This window comes from Durio zibethinus, chromosome 6 (genome assembly GCF_047325235.1).
Source record: "Durio zibethinus cultivar Kanyao isolate XHJ-2024 chromosome 6, ASM4732523v1, whole genome shotgun sequence".
Taxonomy (NCBI): Eukaryota; Viridiplantae; Streptophyta; class Magnoliopsida; order Malvales; family Malvaceae; genus Durio; species Durio zibethinus.
In genome coordinates this window covers 8,591,230-8,604,203 of record NC_143167.1, presented here as the reverse complement: position 1 = coordinate 8,604,203, position 12,974 = coordinate 8,591,230, and the positions used below count along the sequence as shown (strand labels likewise).

General features: G+C 28.2%; 1 non-coding gene across 1 annotated transcript; it reads left to right on the top strand.

The window, feature by feature from the left end:
* The first annotated feature begins 2,581 nt into the window (after window positions 1-2,581).
* LOC149518407 (small nucleolar RNA R71) lies at window positions 2,582-2,688 on the top strand. Its single transcript, XR_016343411.1, has one exon. It is a non-coding gene; the product is annotated as a small nucleolar RNA R71 (small nucleolar RNA).
* The last annotated feature ends 10,286 nt before the right edge of the window (window positions 2,689-12,974 follow it).

Here is a 12,974-nt window from a genome sequence, read left to right as displayed (position 1 = left end):
TACTTTAGTCATTTTAAGAGAATATGTGAAATTTTCAATTAAGTGAACATCACTATGAGTATTAGCATGTCAATTTGGTTTGAAAGCAAAAATGCCTTTAAGATTTTAAATTAAATGTTTTCTTTTCTCTCATACTTAAATAGAATCATGTATCAAAAACACAAAGAAAAAAAGAAATACTCCCTAAATTTCCTAAGGCCTAATATCATGAGGCCTCTCCGTACTTCTTTTCATCTCTAAAAATAAAAACAACTCAAACAAAACATTAAAAATATTCTTATCCTAATAAAGGATAAAAAAAATTTAAAAATCATAATTATTAAAGTAGAACTTGGGTTGCCTCTCAAGCAATGCTACTTTTGGTCAAACTTAACCATCTTTAAATTTATGCAGAATCATCTTACCTTTTTGGAGGGAGTTTACCTTGTTGTCTCTTTCTTTATGGTATGACATAAACATATTTCATTTGAGGAGGTGGACTAACTCTTCTAGCAAGGATCACGTAAACTAAGCTTGAATTTTTGGAAAGGTTGACATGACTGGAGCAAAGGTTTGCTAAATGATTTAGAAGGTCAAGGGGTTTATCCAATAGGTTACACTTTTCAAGGGTTTCCTTGACTTTAACTGCACTGCTATCTTCTTCATCTCTCAACATATCATACTCTATAGATACAAATTGTAACTTTTTATTTCTAAATCTAAGAGTAAGGCTAGTATCATAAACATCTATTAGGGCTTTGACAGTAAATAGGAAAGGTTTTCCTAATAGTAATAGAGTCTCATCATCCTTTCTATCTAAAATAGGAAAATCCCCAAAGAAAACATATTTTTCAACTTTCACTAAGACATTCTTCAACATCCCTTGTGGTAACTTAGCAGATTGATTAACAAATTTAATATTGAACTGAAAAGGCTTCAGCTTTCCACAACCTTGTTGCATGAAAACATTTATAGGCATTAGACATATGCTTAAATCAAGATCATAAAGAGCATCAAAGAATTTTCATTTTTTAATTTTGTAAGGTTTAATAAAACTTTTTGGATTTTTTTACTTTATGGGTAGGAATTATTGAAGTTCAAAAGTATAATATTCTACAAATATGGCTTCTTTTAATTCCTTGAACAACTTATTTTGAATAGGCTTTGGGACAAGTGGTGCTATGTTAAAACACAACATATACATTCTGGTAGTCATCCTAGACCTTGGTTAAACTTCCTCTTAGACTTTTTTTTTTCTTCAGGATTTTTTTTTAAAGATATTTTTTTGACGTTATCTCTTCTCTTTGGTCATTTTGGACAGGCTTACCTTAGACTATCTTTTTATGTTCAGGCTCAACGTTATTTAATAGTGCTTTCCCTACTTACAGTAGCATTTACTCTTTTCAAAAGATCTTTTAGTATGCTCTTATAGATTTTTTTTATAATTTATCTTAACATTATCTTCTTCAGGGTCTTCTTTATAAGTTTTAATATCTTCAGAGACCTTTAATGCCATATGATCGAAACCTTTAAGAATTTTTTTACTAAGTCTTAAAATCTCTTTATTTTTTAAAATATCCTTATTTTCTATGAAACCAATTTCAGGTTGTCTTACAAAATTGGATAGGTTAACTACTATGGGTCTATCATCTTCTTAATCATAATCATCCATCCTAATATCCCATAAAGAATATATTACATTATATCCCTTTTTACCTTGCCTTTTTGGATTGGTTTCAGTTGTACTAGGCAGGGTACCTACTAGCCGATTGGTTATGGCTTGGACAAGTTGACCTATTTGATTTTCTAGATTTTTTATTGATGTGCCTTGACTTTGTATGTTAGCATTATTAGCTTGCATTAATTGGGTCAACACGTCATTTACTATTTTACCTTTTTAGATTGGTTTTAGTTTTACTAGGTAAGGTACCTATTGGTCAATTAGCTATGGCTTAGACAAGTTGACCTATTTGATTTTCTAGGTTTTTGATTGATATGCCTTGACTTTGTATGTTGGCATTGTTTGCTTGCATCAATTAGGTCAACATATCCTCAAAGATGGGTTTCTTTTCTTAGGGTAGGTTATAGTTTAGTAGATTGGAACAGTAGTTATTATTTTGGTTGTTGGTGGTTTGGTTGGTTCTAAGAAAAATTTAGGTGATTTTGCCATCTAGGATTATAGGTACTATTATAAGGATTGTTATTTGGTTTGGCTTGTTAGATGTATTGGATTGGTTCTACCCTAAATTGTTATCTTTCTGAGGAATGAGATTTTTCACATATGTCATAGGATACAAAAGGGCTTTGTATGGCATTTACAAGGTTGGTGTGGGATTGGTTTCTTATGGCTTCAATCTTTTTAGTTAGGGCAACTAATTGGGAATTGATAGAAGTAATAACATTAACCCCAAATAAATCAGTAAACTTTTACTATTTATTTTTCTATGTCCCATTGGTAATTATTAGCAACCATTTTTTTATGAGCTCATTTGCTTCCTTAGAAGCCTTACTCAATATAGCCCTTCTAATAGCTAAATCTAAAATAGTTCTCATGGGTGATGTGAGACCATTGTAAAAAATCTAATTTTGAAGCCATTGAGGTACTCTATGATCTAGGCATTTTCTTAGTAATTCTTTAAATCTCTCTCATTAATCATATAGAGTTTCACCATTAGCTTAGAGAAATGTGGTGAGCTCATTCCTTAGCTTGGTAGTTTTTGTAAGTGAGAAAAATTTTGCTAAGAACTTTTGGACCAAATTATCTCAAATTGTGATTGAACCAGGTGGTAAAGAAAATAATCAAGTTTTTTCCTTATATTTAAAAGAAAAAAAAATAATCTTAGTCTTATAACTTCATCAGAAACACAATTATAGCAAAAAGTGTCACATAATTCAAGAAAAATAAAAAAATAGAGATTTGGATCATCGCTTGATAATTTTCCAAACTGTATAGAAGTTTGGACCATTTTTATAATTGAAAGCTTTATCTTAAAGTTGTTGGCTTGAATAGCTGGCCTTCTAATGGATGGTTGAAAACCATCTGCATTGGGAACTGTATAATCCTTCAAAGTTCTTTGCCCCCGTTATTTACATTCGCCATTAAAGTATGTATAGGTGATGCTGATTACTCTTTTCTTCTTCTTTTAAAGATTTTTTCTATTTCTTGATCAACTGGAGTTAAGTTAACACTTTTGAATTTACGCACGCAAACAAGAAAAGACAAAAAAAAAACCAAAGAAAAATAAATAAACAAAAGAAAAAAAAAAGGTTTAGATTATAAAAGCTTAAGAATTCTTTATTGATATTGCAAAACACAACTATAATCCCTGACAATGGCGTAAAAAACTTGGTTGCTACCTTTCATATAGAGCTTGCAAGTGCACAAATCAAATAATAAAGTAAAATATTCTAATATCCCTTAGGGATTATAGAATAGAATATTGGGTTATTCATAATTACCAAAGGTGAAAGCCTAATAGCTTATATCTAAACATATGAAAATTAAGATTTTAAGATTATAGGAGTTAAGTAAAAATTAAAGATGATGTGTAAGTAAGGTTCTTAACTTCACTTACTATCACTAGAGAAGTAAAAGATTAATGCCAAAAACTAAATTTAATAAAATAATAATTAAAAGATTGTGAAACAAAAAAATAGAGTAATAGCTAAATGTTTCTAAAGAAAATCGAGATTGTAGGAAAACAACTTAAAGAACAATAAAGAAAAGAGTGATGGCCAAATCTTGCAAGAAAATAAAAAACCTTCGATCTTGAAAAATAAAATTTGCTTTGTCAAATTTAAAGAAAACAAGAACAAGATTTGAACCTTAAAAATAAGAAAAGAAAGATCTAGAATGAAATACTTCTTGATTAAAAAAGAATTTAAAGAACAAAGCTTTGTTATTGGCAAATCTATCATCTAAGCCAATAACTCAACTAAAGGAATAAAAGAACTAAAAACTAAGAATTAAAAGAGAAAAAAAAAGTGAGGAATGGGATAATGAAATGAGGTTAATGGTCTCCCTATTTATAAAGTGAGATTTGACCAAAGAGATGGGAATTACGAGTTGTATTTTCAAATTCAAACTCTAGGTGATAAGCTTATCTTCATCTTCCAACATGTTATAGCTAAATAGGACTTTTTCAAACTAGAGCATGATTGGTTGAATGGGGTTTTGATGGTGCAATCTTGGTCCTTTTATCAATGCTTGATTCATTCTTGATAAATCTCCATTCTTGGATTCAGCTAAAGCATGGAATTTTAAGAATATTTTAATTTTTCTTCAATTATCTTGCACATCCCTTTCTTTATCAGAACTCTTCATCGGATGAGTTAAAGAGTCTATCATAGGCACAACCATTTTTTATCGAATAGTGGATAGTTCTTGGTGCTTGAAATTCTTCAATGTTAAGCAAAAGAGTCCTCCTTGGATAAAATCTTCTTTGGCTGAATGAATTAAGCTTAGAAAATCTATGGTCTTACAATTTCTTCTCCTTTGCATGGCTGAACATGATAAAGTCATTGTGCAATTCATTCTCTTCATGGCTAAGCAAAGAAAGCATGCTTATCTCAAAATTGTATCTTGTTCGAATGTGGTGGAGTCCAAGTAAACTTGAAATTGCATGAATATGCACCAAAGTGGGTGGCATTAAGCTTCCATTATTGGGTCAAATATACTCTTTACATGCTTGTATGCATGGCTTGCATGAAAATGAAGTCTTGAGCTTGAAAAACCTAAAGCCATGAAAACAACATGGAAAGCACTAAAAATCATCCAAAATTTTAAATTTTAACACCATTTTTACATGTAAAAATCTATATATTTTAGTGCTATCAGTAGGGGTGCTAATCATTTTTCATGTATAATCGACTCTCGAACCTAACTTAGTTTTCATAGATCAAATTTATTTTTTTGATATTTTATTATTTATTAAAAAGATAAATATTTTAGGTGACAAATCACACATAACAAAAAAGATTGGTGGTGACTCCCCTTATTTTGAAAATTTTAAAATTTTTCTTCCAACTATCCCTAAAATCATTATGACTTAGGGTAACAAGGCATTCTTATTTAAATGTAAACATGCATGAAGGTCATAAAGAATTCAACTCATTAGTCTTAGTCAAAATTATTCCATAATTTTTTTTTTTACAAGGAGACCATGGTCTGAAATAGTTTTTCTGATACAAGGAAACCATGATTTGAAATATATATATATATATATATATTAAAAAGAGGAAACCAAACTATTGCTATAATCCCCGATTTCTTTCCTTATAGCTTTCATTTTCTAATTCACTAAAACTAATTTCATACTTTGAATGCTTGCTAAGGTAGAAAAAGCTAAAATGGTGATCAGTTTTAGCTAGACTTTGCTTATTTTTTATCAAAAATTGCAAATAGATAAGTTTCTATAGGTTTTTTTGGCCTCTTAGGAGTTCTATCATGAAAATGATTGATCAAATTTTCATAGTAAGTGCTTGCATTTTTAATAGTTGCTGTGGCCTCATTAGTGATGGCCAACCAGTCTTTAATACAACAATCTCCAAATTAGCAAACCTGGAAGCCTTTTCAGCAAAACAAAAAGCATCCAATGTTGCATCAAAAAGGTTTTGATAACTATTGGTGCCATCTTCTACCAATGTTCCCTAAGCAACAAACAAGGCATAGTCAACACCTATATTTTCTAGGTCACCAATATAGGCAAAGTAAAGGTAAATATTGGCAAGAAAAGGTGCCTTAGTGCTTGATAAGAATTCAATAATTGGTGTTATGCAAGAACTAGTAATAACATAAAAAAGTATAGTAAAGGAGGATAAGAATTGCCCAACAAACTTGTATATAATAATGTAGAAACCTTAATATCACCATCTAATTTTGCTAACACCAAAGCATTATAAATGTTTTTCATTGTAGGAAGAACGTATTGATTTGCTTCATTGGTTGGCTTTATTTCATTTCCAACAAAAATATATCCAAATTTGATGGTTGGTGAGAATGTTATTACATTTTTTTAAACCCAATCATCTGCAACTAAGGCAATGGCAAGGGATTGAAGGTCATCATTTAGGACACCAATGATTAGTTGTAAGTTTGTTCCTCTAAGAGCCTAGAGAGCTGCTTTATTTGGATCATAGATTATAAATTTGTAATGTGACATTTGAATTAGAAATTCATTAATTGATGTGGTATTTAAAGGATTATTTTTCCATTATGTATAATCATTTAGAGCTAACCATTTAGGTTTAGGGTGAGAACTAAATTAATTAACAGATTTAAAACATAGGGTATCATATTATAGTTTTTTAAAAGTTAGATATCATTTTGAATATTTTATTATTTCTTTGATTAGTTTGAACCATCTGACAGTTTTACATTTATTCGTTTGAATAATCTTCTGAATAATTATTTGATGAGTGTGAATCATTAGTATACTTCTTTATCATAAATAATAATTATGGAATTTGTTCATCATCAAAGGAAAATATTGATTCAAGATTATCATCTAAAAGATTAATAATAGAAATATTAGCAATATTTTGTATCATTTAAACATATTTCTTGGCTAATTTTGGACATTGTTTGGCATAATAAGCTATCTAGCACTATTACACAATATTATAGTGACAATGACCCGAGAAAAGAACTGAACTGTAACTAGATTAATACATCTTTTTAAGTACTTTATATAACAAGACAAATAATTTTATAAAATAGATAAATAACTTTAACAAAGTAGAAAACTTTAATAAAGTTGATGTGATAACATAACTTTTACATTTACCGAAGTGATAAGGCTTCACGTTTATAAAAAAATGTACATTTTATAAGATAGTTGTTTGACATAACTAATTAAGCATGCATAATGAAACAATACTTTAATTATTCTGGTTAGAATCGTAGACTGAAATAGGGTATCAAAGTTTTTTTACTCTTGAATTGGACTGTGATATGGTGACAGAATGCAGCTTTACAAAGAATAGAACACAAGTAGGTCAAGTTAGCTAACACTTTGATTAGAATTTAATTAATCTTTAAAATGTTATTCTTAAGATCCAAGAAAAAAATGATTTTTGAGACTAAGAATTCAAATGATTGACTAAAACTAACAATAGTTATAATATTGCTTTTGCCCAAAAAGAAGCAAAAATGAAAAGCCTGAAACTATAGCTCACTGACCTCCAAAACCATCTCAAGCGAACACCATAGCAATAAATTATGTACCAATATCTTTGCTCTAGTAAATATAGAATACATGACATTTTATGTACCATATATACATCAGCATCACATCCCAAATCATTCTTCACACCCTTTCAATACCAACCAAATATCAATTTGCTGCTTCTACCATCTTCTAAAACAATAACCTATTCATTTATCCAACCAAAATCCTTATTTACCCTTTTTTTCAAAATAATCTTCCTTTTGGAACAATAGAAAAATGGATCAATAGATTCAAAGAAAAATAACAGGTTAAACACAACCTAAGAAAATCATAGAAGACCCGTTCTCTGGCTTTGTCCATCTTATGGGTTTCTTGTCCACAAAAAAATGGTTAAGAACTAAAGCATAACTTATGTGAGTGTTGCATGATAGAAGAAATTAATTTTCTATATTCTCCTAGACCATTTCATAAATTCCTTAAGGTTCAAAATAATTTGGATACAAAATATATTAACGCGATTTGCAAATTGGTATTAGAGTTATAGTTGAGCTCAAAGTTTATGAATAATTCATAACATTAACCCTTATTTTAATTGATACCTAGCGTGTAGCTATTGACAATCCCGAGGATTAAATATTCTTTATTTTAAAATATAAATTACTTAAAATTTTATTTTAATAAAAAATATATTTCTTTAGTTCATTTGATTATTTTATTTTGACTATTTTTAATAAAAATATAATAACTAATGAATAATATATCTAGATTTTCTCAATTATTTTAATTATTTGAAATGAAAATTTATTTAATAAAAAAATTATTTAATTATTTAAAAAACTATTATGTTTTATTTCTTATATTATTATTGTGATTATTTAATTATTTAAATTATTTTTTAATCTTACTCTTTTGACAAATTAATAATTTGATATATTTAATTTACACACAAAATTAAATAAATAAACTGGTTGGCAAATATTTAAATTGTTATTGTTTAACCTAAATTTGTGGTTTTTCTATGTGAGTTATGGCCGTTTTTTATTATCACTGGCTAAAAATAAAACCATCAAATTGTGTGTAATTGTCTTATTCTTTAAAAATTTATTATTATTATTATTATTATATTTTAAATTATTTTATAATAAAAGGTAAAATATAGGCTAAATGCTCAATTTGGAATTAAAGGTTTAGGTGATTGCCCAATTAAGAATCTCAGCTTTAATTTGATTTAATGTATGATATAACATTTTCAAATTTGTTCAAATAAAGACTAAGTTACCATTGTGGCTAACATGGACCGCTAACTCTACTTTCCGTTAACATTTTCCATTAAAGCCATTAACTCCAATGAAAAAAAAAACATAAAAACTAAGCACAATAACAATTATAATCAATGGAGAGGCAGGGAGCAAAATTAAACACAACAATTAACCTCAAACAATCAAGTAAGGGAAGTCATACAATAGTAATTGACAATCATAGGCCATTGAAAAGCAAGAAAATTGGGTAAAGTTTTTAAATCTTTAAAGGGGTAAAAAAATGCACAGTAAATCAGTTGTTCTGATAAGTTTTTTAGGCTAATGAAATTTTTTTTTATTAGGTAATCAACAAAGCAAATTCATCAACAAGATCAATAATCAGCAACTAGCCTCCAATGAACAATTGATCTAACAAAGGGGTTCCAATACACTAAAACAACTACAACAGCAAGATTCTAGAATTTATTAGCAAGGATTTTTCTTGGGTTTGATTCTTTTTGCGAATTTCTTAGCAAGGGGGTTTTTTTTGGGTTTGATTCTTTTTGGAAATTTATGGGTTTTAAAATAGAGTTAGAAAATGAATGAGGTGCTAATTGATTGGCAGCACAGTGAATGCCAAATAGCATCAAATTGTAGCAATGAGATTCTATGATTCTTGAGTTCTTCATTTTTTGGGTTGTAATTAGGTTTTGATTTGGGGATTTAGAGAAAAAAAAAACACAAAAAAGGGTTAAACCAAATATTCTGGTTTCAATCACAAAAAAGTTATGCTATTGGTGAAAGACGAAGACCGGCGGTGGTCATTGGCGATAAGATTGATGGAAGAAAAAGCTTATTTCTAAGTGTTTGTTTGTTGATTAGAAAAAAGTTGGAGAAGGCAGAGTTCACTTGAGAATAGAAGATGGAAAAGGCAGAGTTTTTGGCTATTTTTACTGTTCATTATATTGTAGAATGTGAGTCATATTTTTTTTTAAGTGTGTAAGTCACAGCAATAACAAAAGGCCTTATTTGATCCTTAATTGAAAATCACACAAATGTTAGATCCTTAATTGAACATTTAGCCTAAAATTTAATCTTTATATGATATAAAAGAGGGAAAATAATCATTACCTAATATTGGACACTTGTTAACAAATTTTTTATTATTTATATTTTCAATTATTTTTTTTTTTTGTTAAAAGTAAAATGGTCATTACATAATATCAAAAAGGTAAAAGGGTCATTACATAATACTAGATATTTGTCAACAACTAAACCCTTTAGGGCATTTTTTATGTATAGAATTATGAATAAGATATGATAATATAAGATTATAAATAGAATTAGATTAAATGATATCATTCTACCTTATGTTTTATCTTTATTCTTTTGCAAGAAAAATTTTCAAATAAAAACAACAATTCTTCCTTGTAAGAAATTTTTTTTCAAATTATTGATTTCACTTGGAGTTTTTTTGTATGAGAAGGAAAAAGGGGCATATATTCATGCATGGACAAGATTTTGCAATTCTCACTAAAGAGAACTATGGGATTGTATAAAGGCTTTCACCATTTAATTTGTCCTCTAATAACCTAGTTATTTGGCAATACTTCTTAGGCAAAATCAATATTGTTTGGAAGTTAGTCTCTGAATGAAAGTCAAAACCCAATGGGTAGTGGGAAACAAAGAGAAAGAAATGAAAAAGTTTGTAAAAAAAAAAAAGAAAAAAGGAACATAGTTATGTTTAGTGCTTTGAATCTATTCTCTTAATCATACATCTCTATCAAATTTCTCAACTAGCAGCTAAAAGGGTATGATATTATTATACAATATTTAACATGTTTGGTAGAAAGGAAAAAGAATAGAGGGAATAGATGAAACAAAATGAGAAGAAGGATTTTTTTCTTTTGTATTTTGTGTCATAACGTTTAGGTTGGGAACTTACCCATTAGACACAAAAATCATGGAGTTAACACCAATCTTTTTTTACCAAGATGTGATTGATCATTTATGTGAATCTATCATTTTTAAGGTTGTCCTAAGTGCAAACTAAGAATCTCTAAAAGAATAGGTTATGGTTTACATCAATAAAACTAAGCTTTAGGAGTCAGTTACGTGCATGAGAGGCATTAGCACCCCTTTATGCCCAAAATTGGTATCAAATTAATTATATGTTATTTGATTTAAGCTTTTATCATAGATGGTTTTCATCATACAAATTAATCAATTCTAGTCTTTTTATCTATTTACAACACATGGTGAGACAAAACTTCATCATGAATATCAAGCAATCATACAATCATGTAATAAAAATTAAATCATACCATACAAAAATTATCATGCAAATATATTATAAATCATACCAAATATCATGTAATAATATCATACCTAGATTATGCTAAAATATTCATGCAAGAATGTCATGCAAATATATTAATTATCATGCAATAATAATAATGATATAAACATATAATATCGTGCAAATATATTAATAATTATGTAATTAAATATAATCATGAAATTATGCATGCAATAAATATAAAAACATGCAATAACATATATCATACAATACTGATAAATAAATAAATAAATAACCATGCAAATAAATATATTAATAATCATACAATCACACAGATAAATTAGTAATCATGCAAATAGACATGCAATTAAATATGCAATTAACAATATAAAACATGCAAATAATAATATAAATTATACAAATAAACTTGCAATTAAATATATAATTATATAATAATAATATAAATCATGCAAATAAACATGCAATTAAATATATAATAATAATCATGCAATCACACAAATAAATTAATTAATAATCATGCAAATAAATTAATAATCATGTAAACATATTAGTTTTTACCATCAAAAACTAATATTTCTTACTATAAATCTTAACCTTCATTCCAAAACCTCAAACTCGATGCTCTTGTAAATATTTTTACTTGATTGCTTCTTCCTTATTAATTCAAAACTTTACCTAAATTTTCTCTCATTTCAATGACTTCTGTTTGGTTTTGAAGTCAATTGCTATGAACCCTAACTTTGATCTTGATTCAAGATCCTTATATAAAGATTGAATTCCTTTCGATTTGGAAGAAATTAATTCAACCAAATTTAAGATTTCTCTCCAAATTTTATTCTATGTAATTTTTCTTTTTCAATAAATTGTGCCCTAAGTCTTTCCAAAATTATTCAACCATTAAAGTTAAAATCTGAGATAAAATCAAAGGGTTGAATTGAATCTAAGATTTTTCATGCAAAATCCCATTGTTTTTTCTTTTTTAATTTTACCTTTTTTTATTTTTTTACCAATTGACTTTGACTTTTTTTACTAAAAAACAAAAATTAAATAAAAAGTTAAACTAAAAAATTAAAGTACAAATAAAATTTAGGGTTTAATCTTTGGGCCCAAAATTCACCTTTCTAATTTAGGCCCAATTGCACAATCAAAATTAAAACTCAAAGCCTAATGAATTTGAAAAAATCCCCAGACAAAATAAGATATCTACATTTTATACTAAAAATAAAAAATAAAGAGAAAGAAAGAGATTGAGGATAAATTATAAATAGAATATTTAATTTATTAAGTAAAAATGTTTTCTTTCAAGTTTGAAATGATTAGATTTGGAGCAAAGAAAAATGTATAAAAATTTATCCAATACTTTTTTTTTCTCTCCTATCAATTAAACAAAGAAAGTGAAAGAAAGAAACATTATTTTTTTTGTTCTCTTTTTTCATTTCTTTCTCTCTTTTTTTTTTTACCAAGGATACTATTAGTGTTGGTGTCAAGCTCCAACCTGAGGGTGTTCTTATAAATGCAGAAAGGAAGGATGGTTAGAGGCAAAGGTAGGGCGTGTTCCCTACATTTGTACTATGACGCGCAAATCAGTAAGGATCATGTCAGAAAGAAAGTGAGAAAGTATAAAAGAGAAAAATAGAGGAATATGATGAACTTAGCTTCATGGTACTTAAGTCTTTATATTTATAAGTAAGCTGAGAGGGACAATAAGAGGATAATTAAGAAAGAGCCAAGTTGAGGTGGCACTAACCATGTCAAGTTAACACAAATGATAAAGATGCTCCTAATTGTCTACTAAAGACTTTAAAAGGGGAAAAGATCACTATACACTTTTAACCATTATATATCCCTAACTCTCTGTCCCTCTATCAAGCGGTCTGATTATTAGATCATCAAATTTATTATCGATGTTAATGATGTAAGGCAAATTAACTACATGGTATGTCGAAGGTTGAACATTTTAGGGGAAGGTCAATTTCAGATGATGACTAGCTTTGAGCCATAGTTCGACCTAGAGATTATTTGATCTTGCGCATGTGTTTTGGATTGAATGCATAATAAATTTAAAGGTTACTAAGATATTAATTGTCTAGGCGATTCGAGGTTATTACTGGAGTTCGTCTGGCCATGGTGAAACTTGATTTTCTTTTGAAAATTTGGACTTGAGCCTCTATTTTAGACTTTGAAGGTGAACCAATCTCTTAATTTACCTCTAATAGTTATTTGATTCAGTCCATCTGATCTAAGGTTCCTCTAGTTATGCTAGTCTCA